The sequence below is a fragment of the Ranitomeya imitator genome, chromosome 2, assembly GCF_032444005.1.
Source record: "Ranitomeya imitator isolate aRanImi1 chromosome 2, aRanImi1.pri, whole genome shotgun sequence".
Taxonomy (NCBI): Eukaryota; Metazoa; Chordata; class Amphibia; order Anura; family Dendrobatidae; genus Ranitomeya; species Ranitomeya imitator.
Window position 1 is genome coordinate 66,210,452 of NC_091283.1, and position 20,164 is coordinate 66,230,615.

The following is a 20,164-nucleotide window of genomic DNA, read 5'->3' on the forward strand; positions in this document are numbered from 1 at the left end:
CAAATCGATAGCACAATCACAATCCCTATGCGGAGGTAGCGTATCGTACTTGGGCTCATCAAATAAATCCCGGTAATCAGACAAGAACTCAGGAACCTCAGAAGGGGTGGATGACGAAATAGTCAGAAATGGGACATCACCATGTACCCCCTGACAACCCCAGCTGGACACAGACATGGATTTCCAATCTAATACTGGATTATGGACTTGTAGCCATGGCAACCCCAACACGACCACATCATGCAGATTATGCAACACCAGAAAGCGAATCACCTCCTGATGTGCAGGAGCCATGCACATGGTCAGCTGGGTCCAGTACTGAGGCTTATTCTTGGCCAAGGGCGTAGCATCAATGCCTCTCAATGGAATAGGACACTGCAAGGGCTTCAAGAAAAACCCACAACGCCTAGCATACTCCAAGTGCCTCAAATTCAGAGCAGCGCCTGAGTCCACAAATGCCATGACAGAATACGATGACAAAGAGCAGATCAAGGTAACAGACAGAAGAAATTTTGACTGTACCGTACCAATGGTGGCAGACCTAGCGAACCGCTTAGTGCGCTTAGGACAATCAGAGATAGCATGAGTGGAATCACCACAGTAGAAACACAGCCCATTCAGACGTCTGTGTTCTTGCCGTTCAACTCTGGTCAAAGTCCTATCGCACTGCATAGGCTCAGGTTTAAGCTCAGGTAATACCGCCAAATGGTGCACAGATTTACGCTCGCGCAAGCGTCGACCGATCTGAATGGCCAAAGACATAGACTCATTCAGACCAGCAGGCATAGGAAATCCCACCATGACATCCTTAAGGGCTTCAGAGAGACCTTTTCTGAAAATAGCTGCGAGCGCACCTTCATTCCACTGAGTGAGTACGGACCACTTTCTAAATTTCTGACAATATACCTCTATTTTATCCTGACCCTGACACAGAGCCAGCAAATTCTTCTCTGCCTGATCCACAGAATTAGGCTCATCGTACAGCAATCCGAGCGCCAGGAAAAATGCATCGATATTACTTAATGCAGGATCTCCTGACGCAAGAGAAAATGCCCAGTCCTGAGGGTCGCCACGCAAAAAAGAAATAACGATTCTAACTTGTTGAACTGGGTCACCAGAGGAGCGAGGTTTCAAAGCCAGAAATAGTTTACAATTATTTTTGAAACTCAGAAATTTAGTTCTATCTCCAAAAAACAAATCAGGAATAGGAATTCTCGGTTCTAACATAGAATTCTGCACCACAAAGTCTTGAATACTTTGTACTCTTGCCGTGAGCTGATCCACACATGAAGACAGACCTTTAATGTCCATTGCTACACTTGTGTCCTGAACCACCCAAATGTCTAGGGGAAAAAAAAGGCAAAACACAGTGCAAAGAAAAAAAAATGGTCTCAGAACTTCTTTTTTACCTCTATTGGGAATCATTAGTACTTTTGGCCTCCAGTACTGTTATGAAAGGTAATTCAGTACCACAATGGACATAGAGGTCAGCGCACATACAGTGACCTGGCAATAATCCAAAAAACAAGAACGAGCTCTGAGACGTGGGAACTCTGTTGACCGCAATCCCTAATCCTCTCAAACCACACTAAAGGCAGCCGTGGATTGCGCCTAACGCACCCTATGCAACTCGGCACGGCACAGCAAACAAATAGCAAAGAGGAACTTAGCTATGCAGAGCAACAGGCCACAGGAACGATCCAGGAGGAAACAGGTCCAATACTAGAACATTGACTGGAGGCCAGGATCAAAGCACTAGGTGGAGTTAAATAGAGCAGCACCTAACGACTTCACCACATCACCTGAGGAAGGAAACTCAGAAGCCGCAGTACCACTTTCCTCCACCAACGGAAGCTCACAGAGAGAACCAGCCGAAGTACCACTTGTGACCACAGGAGGGAGCTCTGCCACAGAATTCACAACACATGGGCACAGGGACACGCGGATGCTGGCCGTAATTAAGGAGAAAAGGAGTTTGACCAAAGGAATCGGCTACGGCGTTGTTCAGGGCAAATTCCGCCCAAGGTAGCAAAGATGCCCAGTCATCCTGCCTAGCAGAGACGAAATGTCGCAAATATGTCACCAGAGTCTGGTTAGTTCTCTCCACCAACCCATTCGTCTCGGGATGGTATGCAGAGGAGAGGTTTAACTCTATGCTGAATAAACGGCAGAGCTCTCTCCAAAACCGAGATGCGAACTGGGGACCCCGATCGCTGTCAATCTTATCAGGCATACCATGCAATCGGAAAACGTGTTTAATGAACAACACCGCCAAGGCCCGTGCTGAGGGTAACCAAGGAAGCGGCACCACATGCACCATCTTGGAGAAATGGTCGGTGACAACTCAAATAATGGAGCAGCCACGCGACTTGGGTAGACCCACCACAAAGTCCATCCCGACCATCTCCCAGGGCCTGTCTGCCACCGGTAGAGGGTAAAGCAACCCAGCAGGCCGTTGCCGAGGAGACCGATTCTGGGCGCAAGAAACGCACGCCTGAATATAGTCCTTGACATCTCGGGCCATATGCGGCCACCAGTATGTTCTCGCCAGAAGCTCAGATGTCCTCTTGGTCCCAAAATGCCCACCCACTCTGGAGGAGTGAGCCCAAGAGAGAACCTCCGGTCGCAAGTTAGCTGGTACGAAAGTCTTGCCCGGGGGCACAGACTCTAGCGAAACCGGAGCTACAGTTCTCAGGCTCTCAGAAGGGACAATAAGCCGAGGCTCCTCCTCCTCCGATGACACCACGGAGCGGGAGAGAGCATCAGCACGAACGTTCTTCTCCCCGGAGAGGAAATGGAGAGTAAAATGGAACCGGGAGAAAAACAGGGACCATCTAGCCTGGCGAGAATTCAGCCGCTGGGCCGTTTGCAGATACACCAAGTTCTTGTGGTCAGTGAAGACTTAGAAGGGAAAGCGAGCTCCCTCCAAGAGATGTCTCCACTCCGAAAAAGCCAACTTCATGGCCAGCAACTCCATGTCCCCGATGGAAAAATTCCTCTCCACTGGTGTGAAGATCTTGGAAAAGAAGAAGCAAGGATGCTTCCGACCTTGAGCATCCTTTTGGAAAAGGACTGCTCCAGCACCAACGGATGAGGCATCCACCTCCAAGATAAATGGCTTATCAACATCGGGGCGATGTAGGATGGGAGCGCTAGCGAAGTGTGACTTGATTGAGAGAAAGGCTTTGGAGACCTCCTCTGACCACAACTTGGGATTTGCTCCCTTCTTGGTGAGGGCAACCAAGGGAGCTACCAAAGTTGAGAAGTGTGGAATGAACTGGCGATAGTAATTAATGAACCCCATAAAGCGCTGCACCGCTTTAAGAGAATGGGGTTCCTGCCAGTCCATTACAGCCTGTAGCTTGGCAGGATCCATAGCCAAACCCTGGGCAGAGATGATATAACCAAGGAAAGGCAAGGACTCCTGCTCAAACACACACTTCTCCAACTTGGCGTAGAGGGAGTTTGCCCGTAAGAGGTCGAAGACATTGCGAACATCTCTCCGATGGGAGTCAATATCTGGAGAGAAGATGAGAATATCATCCAGATAGACTACGACCGAGATGGTGAGCATATCCCGGAAGATGTCGTTCACAAAGTCTTGGAAAACGGCTGGGGCATTACAGAGCCCGAAGGGCATCACCAGATATTCATAGTGCCCATCCCTGGTGTTAAAAGCAGTCTTCCATTCATCCCCCTCACGGATGCGAATCAGGTTGTAAGCACCCCGCAGATCTAACTTTGTAAATACCCCCGCTCCCCGTAGCCTATCAAACAGCTCAGATATCAGGGGTAGTGGGTACTTCTTCTTAACGGTGATGGCGTTAAGACCCCTGTAGTCTATGCATGGACGTAAGTCTCCAGTCTTCTTTTGTACGAAGAAGAACCCTGCCCCTGCCGGTGACACTGACTTCCTAATGAATCCTCTTGCCAGATTCTCTTGGATGTACTGGGACATTGCCTCCGTTTCCGGGAGAGATAACGGATAGACTCGACCCCGGGGAGGCTCAGCACCAGGCAAGAGGTCAATAGGACAGTCATAGGGGCGGTGAGGCGGAAGGGTCTCCGCAGCTCTTTTGGAGAACATGTCTGCATAGGGCCAATAGTGCTTGGGGAGAGAGGAAAGATCTGCGGGTACCTGTGTAGTAGCAACCTGAATGCACTCCCTCAGACATCTACCCTCGCAGGATTTACTCCATCCCAAAATTCTCCCAGAGGACCACTCAATATGAGGAGAATGGTAGCGAAGCCATGGTATCCCCAACAGGACCTCATCAATTCCCTCAGGAATGACTAACAGATAGCGTGAAAGGAATGGTTTGGTGGGTAATCTGTGAAGGTAGTGTTGACCCATTTACCACTCGAACGGTTACTGGCTTGGCGAGCATCACCAAGGGTATTGCGTGACGCTGGGCAAAAGCGGAAGACATAAAGTTACCCTCTGCCCCAGAATCCACGCATAGCTCAACCATAAGAGAGGATGGGCCTATGGTAATTGTCCCCTTGAAGGACAACTTTGAGGCAAACGTCGCCGTGTCTAGTGTACCTCCTCCAACTGCCACTAGACACTGACGTTTCCCCGACCGCTGAGGACCCTTGGAGGCAAGGTGTCCTGACTGCTCGCAAACATGACGGACCTTATGTGCACGGGCAGACTGAGACTTGGATCCCGCTCGTGTCACCTCTAAGGCCTCATGTGACTCGGATGCCTGGACTGGAGATTCCAAAGGTTTGGCAAAGGTGGGAGCCAGCCGAAACCTCTGCCTACACTGGGCTCGCTCCAACCTCCGCTCGTTAAAACGGAGGTCAATACGAGTAGAGACAGTTATTAACTCCTCCAGTGTGGCAGGAATCTCCCTAGTGGCCAGAGCGTCCTTAATGTGGTCAGCCAGGCCCCTCCAAAATATGGGGATAAGGGCTTTATCCGACCACTCCAGCTCGGAAGCTAAAGTACGGAAGCGGACGGAAAAATGGCTGACCAAGGACTCACCCTGAGTTAATGCCAGTAGTTGGAGCGCTGTGTCATGGGTGACTTGAGGTCCTAAAAAGACCTTTTTCAGAGTGCTCAGGAACAATGGAGCACTCTGCACCACATGATCACCACGCTCCCACAGCGGCGTAGCCCACTCCAATGCCCTGTCCGACAAAAGAGACACAATAAATCCCACCTTAGCCCGCTCTGTAGGAAAACGTGCAGCCAGGAGCTCGAGGTGAATAGAGCACTGACTCACGAATCCCCTACAAGTTTTGCTATTTCCAGAAAATTTTTCTGGCAGCGGGAGGCGAGATAACGTCGGAACAGGGGTGGCAGTGGACAAGGTTGCTGCAGCCACGCTAGCAGCCTGTACAGCAACTGCGGTAACATCCACAGCTGAGGTTGAGTTCTCGAGAGCCGCCAACCTACCCTCCAGCTGCTGGATATACCGCAAAGATTGCTGAATGTCCGCCATTTACTAGCCAGACCCTGGCGCTAGTATTCTGTTAGGGCTAGCGGAACGCACTGAGTAAATAGAGATGTTTATTGATATTGGTGCATTCGCAGCCCGGGGTCCACCGTGCAGGAGTACCTGCTGCTAGCAAACGGCGGAGCTATATGGCGGTATAGATTAACTCAGTTAATTCACTGAGTAGCCGTGAAAGGAAAGCACTGTGCCCTGTTAGACTCCACAGAGGCACAGGCTAACTGCCCAAACAGAGAGCAGTCAGTGGTCACACAAACACACAAAACTCCTCGCCGGAGGAGCCAGCATTCTAGGGGCTTATTTCAGCCGGGTCCCTGAATACACTCAGACTCAATCTCCTCGCCGGAGGAGCCAGCATTCTAGGGGGTTATTTCAGCCGGGTCCCTGAACACACATACATGTGACCACACTGGCGCAAAGCACATAACATAAGACAATACTAGCGCATGGCCGTGCGGTCATGCGCAGTTTATATAGTTGCAGCACAGGAAGCTGCTACTGAAGTTTTTGCCCTTTCAGGACCTTCCAGAAGGACCAATGGAAAGTGCTGCAGTACCTGAGCATGTTTTGCCCTTTCAGGACCTTCCAGAAGGACCAATGGAATGCACTGCAGCACCTGAGCATGTGACTGAACATGTGGCCCTCGACCTCCAATGGGAGACCCTGCCCTGGGCATGCTCAGTGTGAGTAAACAAGGACTTAGTCCCAGAGAGGCTCGCTCGCCGCAGATCAGTGCAGGGTACCATAGAAAAGCCAGAAAAGGCAGTAGTGACCCTATGCACCGAATCAGCCCCAGCGAGACGCTGGGAGCGACGCCTCCGCTGAGCAGAGCCCACTGCGGCCGATACCGAATGGGAGACCGCAGCAGACACGGATCGAGATTCCCCCTGTACAGCAGAGGAAACTCGACTCCTAACATTGTGTCTGTCCTTTCCTATCAGATGTTTCCATTTTCATGATAATCAATGGATAGTTTAATAAATGCCTGATAGGTACAGGACCTAACTCTGGGACTTCACTTTTATATAGGGAGCCAGTGAATGTATTGGATTCGGAATGTGCTTGGTGGTGCTGACCGGTCACACTCAGGTTGTTTTCAATAGCAGACAAGCGTAACAGAGATACAGTCTACTAAAGAGACAAAGCAGAAAAAAAGATATGTGTCCAAGCTGTATCACAGTAGCACGGATATCTGAAGAATTATTATTTGCTGTTTCAGCTGGAGCTGAATTCCCAATGTGAGGACCACATAGCAGCTATTGCTTTTTTACACAACTGTACAATGTATCTATTTTTTATGCAGTTGTATTAATCATGAAGAGTTGTCATAGACTGAAAGTATCTAAAAAGAAAAATACCTTGATAAATAAAATATGATAAAAAAAAGTGTAAAGAAAATAATAATAAAATAAAGAAAGAAATAGAAAACACTCTAAAAATAGTTAAATATTTGTGAAGATGGTAATTTGAAATGTTTATGCAATCGTTGCAAAATACAAATATATCATATTTCTAATCAAGTGTCTGTCTATCTTGTATCTATGTTTTCGATCTAATATATATCTATTTATCTATCTTAATATTATCTATCTATATCTTATCTATCTATCTTCTTATCTATTATCTATCTATTATATATCTATCATCTATCTATTATCTATCTACCTAGCGGTATCTATCTATCTTTCATCTATTATCTATCTATCATCTATTATCTATCTATCTATTTATATATTATGTATCTATCTATCATCTATTATCTATCTATCTATCTATCTATCTGTTATCTATCTGTTATCTATCTATCTAGCTTCTTATCTAATTATCTATCTTTCTATTATATATCTATAATCTATCTATTATCTATCTACCTACCGGTATCTATCTATCTATCTATCTATCTATCTATCTATCTATCTATTATCTATCTATCTATCTATCTATCTATCTATCTATCTATCTATCTATCTATCTATCATCTATCTATTATCTATCTATCTATCTATTATCTATCTATCTATCTATCTATCTATCTATCTATCTATCTATCTATCTATTATCTATCTATTATCTATCTATTATCTATTATCTATCTATCTATCTATCTATTTTTCTATCTATCTATCTATCTATCTATCTATCTATCTATCTATCTATCTATCTATCTATCTATCTATTATCTATCTATCTATCTATTATCTATCTATCTATATATCTGTCTGTCCATCTATCTATCTAAAAAAATAAAAAATATAAAGAAGACAAAGCAGGCAGCGTTCCAGTATTCACCAAAAAATACAGTGGACTTTATTCAGCTCATGTGGCGTGGCGACGTTTCGGCTCACTGCCACAGAAACGTCACCACGCTACTTGGGCTGAATAAAGTCCACTTTATATTTTGGTAAATACTGGAGCGCTGCCTGCTTTGTCTTCTTTATATTTTTGCAAATAACGAATACATTGCGGTATTCCTTGCACCCACCGCGTTTGAATATATAGTGTGCTGTTTCAACTTCCTAAATATCTATCTATTATCTATCTAGATTTTCTATCTTTGTCTCTCTCTATTATCTATCTCTATATCCATCTATCTACCGATCTATATATATATATACATATCTTATCTATGATCTAGCTATCTATAAATCAATCTCTAATAACACCCTATAATAAACGCTGTCTGTTTTCCGCCTCTGAGCCTGTGGTGCAGTTTCCATCTGCCTTTTCTCATGTGAAGCCGGGTTCTCTGGGAAGTGTTCTCCTGAAGTTCTCTTGGATGTGTTAGGTCCTCTAACATTATGAATGTAAGCACTGAGCTCCACCATAGGCTGTCAGGGCTCGCACTGGGAGCTGCCCAAACCAACAAAGTCTTGGAATTGTCTTAGATTACAGAAGTGATATGCGGAAAAAGGGGAAAACTGACATTAATAATGATCCCAATTGACTGCAGACACGCACAGTCCCTGGGTACATGTTGATGTCACAGGAGGGCACCCTGTGCCTGTCTGCTGGTGGTGTGCAGTTCTGCAGAGACATGTGCGCCAGCTGGTAGCAGGAGGTGGCGGTTCGGTCTGCTTGGCAGCACTATCAATGCTCTAGCCCCCTACAGTGTTCTGCAGCTTGCAGAGGAAACATCTCTCCCATTGAAATAGGAATTCACCAGTGCGCTGAGGTTGGGAGATGATGAGATCCTGGTGTGTTGGTGAGCAGGATCCAGGATTACAGACTGAGGGATGACAGTCTGCTCTGCATTAGGAGAAGCACTGGAAGCTTGGGAGAACCACTCACCCATTGACTCCATTCACAGCCAGGATCAAGGGGCAGGAGGAGTAATGAATGGAGGAGTAATGAATGGATGAATGTCTCACTTTCTGGATGTCCGCAGAACAGGTAAGAGAGGCTTTCCTGGAAATACTGACAATTTCATCTGTACCAAGAGTGCAGCTGCTTATTAGGCTGCATCCCTCACATCACTCACCGGGACTGTATGGGGGCATCATGCAGGACATCCCATTATAGCAGCTGTGGACCTCACATGGCATTGCAGTGTGTTTATAGCCCGTCTCTGTCCCATTGTCTACACTCACAGTGTTTGAAGTAATATCTTTGCTTTCTTGTATTCTTTTTTTTCCGCTATGGTATCACATAGATTTAGCAGAGCTGAAGGAGTTGAGCATGTGAAATGATGCACTGAGAAAGTACAGGAAGCGTTATCAGCTGGTGTGCAAGAAAACAAGACTAGCCATCTCATTTAATAAAAAAATATATATATATTTAGTTGTCTGTATATATATATATATATATATATATATATATATATATATATACATATATATATATATATTAGTGTGTGATAGGTAGAATTCTATATATATATATATATATATATATATAGAATTCTATATATATATATATATATATATATATATATATATATATAGAATTCTACCTATCACACACTAATATATATATATATATACACACCCTATTATTACTCACACAGGCATATATAGATAGATAGATGCACAAATATATACTTCTATTGATGAATATTGAATTAAAAGTGGCCGCTATTTTTTTTTTCATTGAGTCATTTGTTAAAGCACAAGTAAAAAAGAAAAGTATATACCTTTAGGTTCCTCTTACATAGAGTCTTCTGAACTATCCAATGTCAACCTAAGCTTATTTCTCTAGGTAGGTGACTGATGATACAAGATATAGACTTTTCAGATGTAGCAGTGCTGGATTTGTCATGTACCTGCATTGTTTGTTCCAGCTTTTCCTGCAGTCCTATTAACAGAGATGGTGATGTCATGATGAGTTGTGCCATGACAAACTCACTATAGTCCAGCTGACAAGCTGAGCTCTGCTACATCAGGCAATGCATGAGGCACTGTGCCCAGAGTTAGAAGCTGTCCCTGCTGCAGACTGTCAGCAGCGCAGGTGATTTCAGCATGGCAGGATTGTAGTCTGCAGCTACTACTGTTAGCTTCCTAAGGGAGGGGGGCAAAATCCGGCTCTGATGGAAAACAAAGCTGCGGCGCAATGTGTCATTACGGTAGCGGCAGTCAGTATACCGGTGCCTGTGACTGGTGAGAAGGGAGCACACAATGGGACAGAGCAGAGCTGCCTGTGGGTGGGATTGCCTCTGCAGTGCTCAGTGTCTCCTTTCCATCTCTAATAAATAGGAGAATAAAGTTCTATCTCCTATGAATACTGTCTCCTGCCCATGTAATCCCCTTCTGTGCCTGGACTGTACCTGTCTGCAGCCTCAGCACCACACAGCTGTCAGCAGAGGGAGGCAGATGATTGCTGCTGCTCCTGCTGTAGGTAGTAGAAGGGATTCTGCGGATGTTTCCTAGGATTGCAGCACACAGAAAGAGAAATGCTTCACAGATGGCTATTTCCTAACATCACAACTGTGTGGCTAATACAATAACAAACGTAGCGTGCCATGATATTTATATGCAGAAAATCACAAGTTAGGGTACCGTCACACTATAACATTTCGATCGCTACGACGGTACGATTCGTGACGTTCCAGCGATATCGTTACGATATCGCTGTGTCTGACACGCAGCAGCGATCAGGGATCCTGCTGAGAATCGTACGTCGTAGCAGATCGTTTGGAACTTTCTTTCATCGCTGGATCTCCCGCTGTCATTGCTAGATCGGTGTGTGTGACACCGATCTAGCGATCTAGCGATGCGATCCAGCGATGCGTTCGCTTGTAACCAGGGTAAACATCGGGTAACTAAGCGCAGGACCGCGCTTAGTTACCCGATGTTTACCCTGGTTACAAGCGTTAAACTAAAAAAAAACAAACAGCACATACTTACATTCTGGTGTCCGTCAGGTCCCTTGCTGTCTGCTTCCCGCACTGTGACTGCCGGCCGTAAAGTGAAAGCAGAGCACAGCGGCTGTGCTTTCACTTTCACTTTACGGCCGGCAGTCACTGAGTGCGGGAAGCAGAGACTGCAAGGGACGTGACGGACACCAGAATGTAAGTATGTGCTGTTTTTTTTTTTTTAGTTTAACGCTTGTAACCAGGGTAAACATCGGGTAACTAAGCGCGGTCCTGCGCTTAGTTACCCGATGTTTACCCTGGTTACCCAGGGACCTCGGCATCGTTGGTCGCTGGAGAGCTGTCTGTGTGACAGCTCCCCAGCGACCACACTATGATTTACCTACGATCATATCGCTGGTCGTTATCGTAGGTAAATCGTATAGTGTGACGGTACCCTTACAGAAAAATCATACAGTCATTATTTCCTTTATTAAGGAGCAAAAGTATATATATATATATATATATATACGTATATATATATATATATATATAGGAGTATATATATATATATATACATATATATATATACATACATATATATATATATACTGTATAGTATTGTTCTACTTAATATAAATATTTATGTATGTTATTATATATATTTGTATACATACATATATATATATACAGTGTATATATATATATATAGATACACACACACACACACACACACACATATATATATATATATATATACAGTGGGGCAAAAAAGTATTTAGTCAGTCAGCAATAGTGCAAGTTCCCCCACTTAAAAAGATGAGAGGCGTCTGTAATTTACATCATAGGTAGACCTCAACTATGGGAGACAAACTGAGAAAAAAAAATCCAGAAAATCACATTGTCTGTTTTTTTAACATTTTATTTGCATATTATGGTGGAAAATAAGTATTTGGTCAGAAACTAAATTTCATCTCAATACTTTGTAATATATCCTTTGTTGGCAATGATAGAGGTCAAACGTTTTCTGTAAGTCTTCACAAGGTTGCCACACACTGTTGTTGGTATGTTGGCCCATTCCTCCATGCAGATCTCCTCTAGAGCAGTGATGTTTTTGGCTTTTCGCTTGGCAACATGGACTTTCAACTCCCTCCAAAGGTTTTCTATAGGGTTGAGATCTGGAGACTGGCTAGGCCACTCCAGGACCTTGAAATGCTTCTTACGAAGCCACTCCTTCGTTGCCCTGGCGGTGTGCTTTGGATCATTGTCATGTTGAAAGACCCAGCCACGTTTCATCTTCAATGCCCTTGCTGATGGAAGGAGGTTTGCACTCAAAATCTCACGATACATGGCCCCATTCATTCTTTCATGTACCCGGATCAGTCGTTTTGGCCCCTTTGCAGAGAAACAGCCCCAAAGCATGATGTTTCCACCACCATGCTTTACAGTAGGTATGGTGTTTGATGGATGCAACTCAGTATTCTTTTTCCTCCAAACACGACAAGTTGTGTTTCTACCAAACAGTTCCAGTTTGGTTTCATCAGACCATAGGACATTCTCCCAAAACTCCTCTGGATCATCCAAATGCTCTCTAGCAAACTTCAGATGGGCCCGGACATGTAATGGCTTAAGCAGTGGTACACGTCTGGCACTGCAGGATCTGAGTCCATGGTGGCGTAGTGTGTTACTTATGGTAGGCCTTGTTACATTGGTCCCAGCTCTCTGCAGTTCATTCACTAGGTCCCCCTTGTGGTTCTGGGATTTTTGCTCACCGTTCTTGTGATCATTCTGACCCCACGGGGTGGGATTTTGCGTGGAGCCCCAGATCGAGGGAGATTATCAGTGGTCTTGTATGTCTTCCATTTTCTAATTATTGCTCCCACTGTTGATTTTTTCACTCCAAGCTGGTTGGCTATTGCAGATTCAGTCTTCCCAGCCTGGTGCAGGGCTACAATTTTGTTTCTGGTGTCCTTTGACAGCTCTTTGGTCTTCACCATAGTGGGGTTTGGAGTCAGACTGTTTGAGGGTGTGCACAGGTGTCTTTTTATACTGATAACAAGTTTAAACAGGTGCAATTACTACAGGTAATGAGTGGAGGAAAGAGGAGACACTTAAAGAAGAAGTTACAGGTCTGTGAGAGCCAGAAATTTTGATTGTTTGTTTCTGACCAAATACTTATTTTCCACCATAATATGCAAATAAAATGTTAACAAAACAGACAATGTGATTTTCTGGATTTTTTTTTCTCAGTTTGTCTCCCATAGTTGAGGTCTACCTATGATGTAAATTACAGACGCCTCTCATCTTTTTAAGTGGTGGAACTTGCACTAGTGCTGACTGACTAAATACTTTTTTGCCCCACTGTATATATATTTTGTAAATATTCTGCAAACTTCAGCACTCCTTCATTAAAGTAAATAAATTAGATGCCTTTATTGGTACATATCCAAATAGCAACATCTCAGTTCCTTTCACCAACAAAATTTTCCTTGAGAAAGGTTCCAGGATGAGGAATCGAAACATTGCTATTGGGCTATGCACCAAAAAAGGCATCAAATGTGGACCGGGTAAAGTTCTGAATTGGATCTGCACCCTATATTATTACAATGTGCTTCAATTTAATATCTATATCTATATCTATCTATATATATATATATAGAAACCGTAAAAAATTGGAACAGCACAATGCTCACCGGTGGGTGCCTGGCCTCCCGGGCAGAATGGTCCACTCATCTGCCCACATAGATACAAAAATCAGCAAATGAAGGCAGCACTCCAAATCCTTTCAAAGGTGAAAAGTGTGACTTTATTGAACCCACATCTCTGTGCGACGTTTCGGCTCACACTGAGCCTTTTTCAAGCAGTGAGTGTCATTAACCATAGTGCTTTTATAGGCATAATCTACATACATTTGCATATTTCAATGATCATTAGGCATAAATACCTGTATACATACATATATCAACAATTGTGTAAAAACATCTCATATGTGCAATCCATATCTCATAAAGTGCATAGTGCCAAAGTGCTAGTAAGTTCCAACATCTTCACTATTATTTTGGTCATTTTATACATATTTCTTTTCAATAGACATCTCTCTCCTAATACATCTTATATTTGTTTATGTTCCTTACCCCGCCATACATAGGTCGAACCACATGGAGGACGCTAAATCTGTAATTCTCGGCGTTCTCTGTCCTCTACTGCGCATGTCATGACGTCATTCCTCTGTGTCATAGGTTGCCGGCCAATCCCAGCCCTCCCCTGGTCAGTTTCTCTTGGCAATATTGTAACAATTAGAAATTACCTATCATTAGAATATATAGTTGGTGATATACCGTATAACTAGGGTTGAGCGAAACGGGTCGAAATTGTTCAAAAGTCGCCGACTTTTGGCAAGGTCGGGTTTCATGAAACCCGACCCGACCCCAGTGGGGGGTCGGCCATGAAGTCGGCGATCTTTTGAATCTGGAATCGGAATTCCGATCCCGATTCCCAATATGTTTAAGATATCGGGAATTGGTATCGGAATTCAGATTAAAGTGTAAAATATAGAATTAAAATAAAAAATATTGCAATACTTACCCTCTGACGCGCCCTGGTACTAACCGGCAGCCTTCCTCCTTCGAATCCGCGCTTCTAGGACCTTGCCGTGACGTCGCGGTGACGTCGCGGCTTGTGATTGGCCGCGTGGCCGCCCATGTGACCGCTCGCGCGGCCAATCACAAGCCGCGACGTCACCCGCGACGTCACCGAAGGTCCTGGAAGGGCTGATTCTTAGGAAGGAAGGCTGTCGGAAGGAAGCAAGGCGCTTCCGAGGGTGAGTATATACCTAATAGGAATATACTCACCCTCGGAAGCGCCCTGCTTCCTTCCAACAGCCTTCCTTCCTAAGAATCAGCCCTTCCAGGACCTTCGGTGACGTCGCGGGTGACGTCGCGGCTTGTGATTGGCCGCGCGAGCGGTCACATGGGCGGCTGCGCGGCCAATCACAAGCCGCGACGTCACCCGCGACGTCACCGAAGGTCCTGGAAGGCTGATTCTAAGGAAGGAAGGTTCCCGGTTAGTACCAGGGCGCGTCAGAGGGTAAGTATAAGGATATTTTTTATTTTAATTCTATATTTTACACTTAAATATGGATCCCAGGGCCTGAAGGAGAGTTTCCGCTCCTTCAGACCCTGGGAACCATGGAAACCCAATGCACTGCATTGGGTTTCGAGTTTCGACCGACCCCGACCCCGACTTTTTTATAGGATCGGCCGATTTCACTCGACCCGACTTTTCCAAAAGTCGGGTTTCGTGAAACCCGACCCGATCCTATAAAAGTGAAGGTCACTCAACCCTACGTATAACTGATATAGATGTACCGCAGCATAGAGATTGAAAAATTGATAGTGACTGGGCGCCTAGCATTTGGAGACGCATCTTGCCACATTCAAGATGGCGTCCCGGCACTGACGAGCGGCGAGTGCGCATGCGCCAAGAGACCTTTGAAAGGATTTGGAGTGCTGCCTTCATTTGCTGATTTTTGTATGTATATATATATATATATATATCTACTATATAAAGCTGAATGTGTGTGTGTGTATGTATGTATGTTTGTATGTCCGGGATTGGCATCTGCACCGTCGCAGCTACAGCTACAAAATTTTGCACAGTCACACGTCTGGACCCCGAGAGCGTCATAGACTATGTTGTGAGGCGAAATTTTAACCCCGCGCGTTCCAATTCACCAAACAATTTTGCCCCTATCTACATAATGGGGAAAAAAGTGAAAGGAAAAGTGTTGGAGGCGTCGCAGCTACAGCCACAAAATTTTGCAGTCACACGTCTGGACCCTGAGAGCGTCATAGGCTATGTTGTGAGGTGAAATTTTAACTCCGCGCTTTCCAATTCACCAAACTATTTTTCCCCTATCTACATAATGGGGAAAAGTGAAAGGAAAAGTGTTGGAGGCAAATTGACAGCTGCCAGATGTGAACAAGGGGGACTTAAAGAATGAGAGCGATGGCGCAAAAGAGTATATACTGATCAGTTGCTAAGGTGGGGCCCCGACATGGGATACTCACCACACACGGGGATATGAACACACACAAAATGCGCCACACACTACCACGTGCTTGAACACATATACCACCCTCAGCACACATTTCACCACAAATACACCAACCTCGCCACATAAAAGTTGAAACACAAAAGTCGCCACTCAAAACTCGCCACGCGCAGAACTCGCCACATGCAAAAACTAGGCTCTTGCAAAACTCGCTACAAGTGCAAAACTCACCTCATGGAAAACTCGCCACACGCAAAACTTGCACACGCGGAAAAATTGCCACATGCACAAAAGTTGCAACACATGCAAAAGTTGCCTCACACAAAACTTGCACATACTCAAAAGGCACCACACAAAAAACTTGCCACGCGCAAAACTTGCGCAACTTGCTACACTAACCTGTCACATGCAACTCGACACACAAAAAGTTGCTACACGCATGTTGCCACACAAAACTCATCTCACAAAAGTCGCTACATGCATGTCGCCACACGCAACTCAACACACACAACTTGACAAACGAAACTCGCCCTAAAACACACACAAGTCTGGTATTATCCTTCAATAATAAAAATCTGATTAATAAGCAGACAAACTACAACAAATGTACCATATAGGAAATACAGCAGCTGTCAGTCACATGACCTGTCTATTATGTGTATGTGTGAGCTAATATATACTGCCAGGGGGAGGGCTTCCTGTTGGCTGGGGATTTATCAGGCTGCCAATTTAGCTTACAAATACTGAGGTAAAAATACTGAGCAAATAACGTGTGAACGAGGTCTAATACAGGAGGAGATGACACACAGGTATATACTATATACAGGGGAGATGACACACAGATATATACTATATACAGGAGAGATGACACATAGGTATATACTATATAGAGGAGGAGATGACATACAGGTACATATATATACAGGAGGAGATGACATACAGGTATATACTATATACAGGAGGAGATGACACACAGGTATATACTATATACAGGAGCAGATGACCTACAGGTATATACTATATACAGGAGGAGATGACATACAGGTATATGCTATATATAGAAGATGACATACAGGTATATACTATATACAGGAGGAGATGACATACAGGTATATACTATATATAGAAGGAGATGACATACAGGTATATACTATATATAGAAGGAGATGACATACAGGTATATACTATATATAGGAGGAGATGACATACAGGTATATACTACATACAGGTATATACTATATACAGGGGAGATGACACACAGCAGGTATATACTATATAAAGGGGAGATGACATACAGGTATATACTATATACAGGAGATGACATACAGGTGCATACTATATATAAGAGAGATGACAAACATGTATATACTGAGGTGAAAATGAGAGGTGTGAGGTGAAAATGAAAAGGTGTGAGTGCAAAATGAGAGGAGTGAGGGAAAATAGTGGAGTGATCGGAAAATGACAGATGTGAGGTCGAAATGACAAGTGTTAGGGGGGAATGAGAGGAGTGAGGGAGAAAATGAGAGGTGTGAGGGAGAAAATGAGAGATGTGAGGGGGAAAATGAAAGATGTGATTGGGAAAATGAGAGGCGTGATGGGAAAATAAGAGAAGTGAGGTGCTATAACTAACCACAGATATTTACTATGCCCAGGCAATGCCGGGCTCTTCAGCTAGTATATATATATATATATATACATATATATATATATATATTAAATTGATGCACATTGTAATAATATAGGGTGCAGATCCAATTCAGAACTTTGCCCGGTCCACATTACTCCAGCACCATTACCTACTGTATGTACAGTAAAGACCAAAAGTGTGGACACACCTTCTCATTTAAAGATTTTTCTGTATTTTTATGACTATGAAAATTGTAAATTCACACTGAAGGCATCAAAACTATGAATTAAAACGTGGAATTATATACTTAGCAAAAAAGTGTAAAACAACTGAAATTATGTCTCATATTCTAGGTTCTTCAAAGTAGCCACCTTTTGCCTTGATGACTGCTTTGCACACTCTTGACATTCTCTTGATGAGTTTCAAGAGGTAGTCACTGGGAATGGTCTTCCAACAATCTTGAAGGAGTTCCCAGAGATGCTTAGCACTTGTTGGCCCTTTTGCCTTCACTCTGCGGCCCAGCTCACCCCAAACCATCTCGATTTGGTTCAGGTCTGGTGACTGAGGAGGCCAGGTCATCTGGCGTAGCACCCCATCACTCTCCTTCTTGGTCAAATAGCCCTTACAGAGCCTGGAGGTGTGTTTGGGGTCATTGTCCTGTTGAAAAATAAATGATGGTCCAACGAAACGCAAACCAGATGGAATAGCATGCCACTGCAAGATGCTGTGGTAGCCATGCTGGTTCAGTGTGCCTTCAATTTTGAATAAATCCCCAACAGTGTCACCAGCAAAGCACCCCCACACCATCACACCTCCTCCTCCATGCTTCACGGTTGGAACCAGGCATGTAGAGTCCATCCGTTCACCTTTTCTGTGTCGCACAAAGATATGGTGGTTGGAATCAAAGATCTCAAATTTGGACTCATCAGACCAAAGCACAGATTTCCACTGGTCTAATGTCCTTTCCTTGTGTTCTTTAGCCCAAACAAGTCTTTTCTGCTTGTTGCCTGTCCTTAGCAGTGGTTTCCTAGCAGCTATTTTACCATGAAGGCCTGCTGCACAAAGTCTCCTCTTAACAGTTGTTGTAGAGATGTGTCTGCTGCTAGAACTCTGTGTGGCATTGACCTAGTCTCTAATCTGAGCTGCTGGTGACCTGCGATTTCTGAGGCTGGTGACTAGGATAAACTTATCCTCAGAAGCAGAGGTGACTCTTGGTCTTCCTTTCCTGGGGCGGTCCTCATGTAAGCCAGTTTTTTTGTAGCGCTTGATGGTTTTTACCACTGCACTTGGGGACACTTTCAAAGTTTTCCCAATTTTTCGGACTGACTGACCTTCATTTCTTAAAGTAATGATGGCCACTCGTTTTTCTTTACTTAGCTGCTTTTTTCCTGCCAAAATTCTAACAGTCTATTCAGTAGGACTATCAGCTGTGTATCCACCAGACTTCTGCACAACACAACTGATGATACCAACCCCATTTTTAAGGCAAGAAATTCCACTTATTAAACCTGATAGAGCACACTTGTGAAGTGAAAACCATTCCCGGTGACTACCTCTTGAAGCTCATCAAGAGAATGTCAAGAGTGTGCAAAGCAGTCATCAAGGCAAAAGGTGGCTACTTTGAAGAACCTAGAATATAAGACATATTTTCAGTTGTTTCACACTTTTTTGTTAAGTATATAATTCTACATGTGTTAATTCATAGTTTTGATGCCTTCAGTGTGAATTTACAATTTTCATAGTCATGAAAATATAGAAAAATCTTTAAATGAGAAGATGTGTCCAAACTATTGGTCTGTACGGTATATATATATATATATATATATATATATACATATATATATGCACAGTATATATATATACTGCTATACGCTAAAATAAAAAAATTGGTACCCGTTTCCCTAAACAACAAATACCCAATTATGCAGATTACTTGTGTGCCTCTATAAGGCTTCAAAAATCACTTTCAGAAAAAAAACTTTTGAAGCACTCCAAAAAACCATCCAAGAACAGGAAAACTGTTGGTATGTGCACACATGATCTTATAGACGTTGGCACAGCCACCAAGTTTTCCTTAGTCGGCTTCACTGGCGGCTTTGTCATCGTTCTTGCAGCGGCTCAGCAACCAATGTCTCTTACTCTACGTATGCTGTTCATTACAGAGAGGTGGTGATAGATATAGCGTGCACTCTGTCAGAGAATTGGGGTGCAGGTGCAACGGACCGAATGGTCCCGTAAATAGCCAAATATAAATTTCACCGCACTCTCAAAGGGAATATAATGCCAAATTTTTAACAAATTTATTAAATGTGTTCAGGGAGCATAACAGAATATTTCAAAAAAGCGATATCGCTTTTTTGAAATATTCTGTTATGCTCCCTGAACACATTTAATAAATTTGTTAAAAATTTGGCATTATATTCCCTTTGAGAGTGCGGTGAAATTTACATTACAGAGAGGTGGCTGGAAGAATAAGCATGTAATTTCTTTTATGTGCTTCAGGGTTTCCGAACCCTTAAGCCATTAAAAGTAGTGACATAAGAATGAATATGTGCACAGCAATATTGTTTTGACACTGCTGTATATTATGTTCATTTTATGAGGAGCTTTTGCTTCTCTGTGTGCACATACCTTTTGGGTGCTTTTTCCTGATTTTTATTTGTCCCATTTTGTTCTTTTAGAAATAGATGAATTTCCTGGCTATAAAAACTTGTGTTTATTTAGGAAACATAGATGAA

General features: G+C 43.7%; 1 protein-coding gene across 8 annotated transcripts in view; it reads left to right on the plus strand.

The window, feature by feature from the left end:
* Positions 1 to 8,168: 8,168 nt before the first annotated feature.
* The window catches only part of HTR2C (5-hydroxytryptamine receptor 2C), an 834,275-nt gene continuing 822,279 nt past the window's right edge, over positions 8,169 to 20,164 (plus strand). The window contains exon 1 of one of the 8 annotated variants that reach the window (XM_069746901.1): positions 8,169 to 8,852. The gene's annotated coding sequence lies outside the window, so the exon portion shown is untranslated. The remainder of the gene's footprint in view (positions 8,853 to 20,164) is intronic. The other 7 variants (XM_069746897.1, XM_069746896.1, XM_069746900.1 and 4 more) reach the window with 7 other exon arrangements.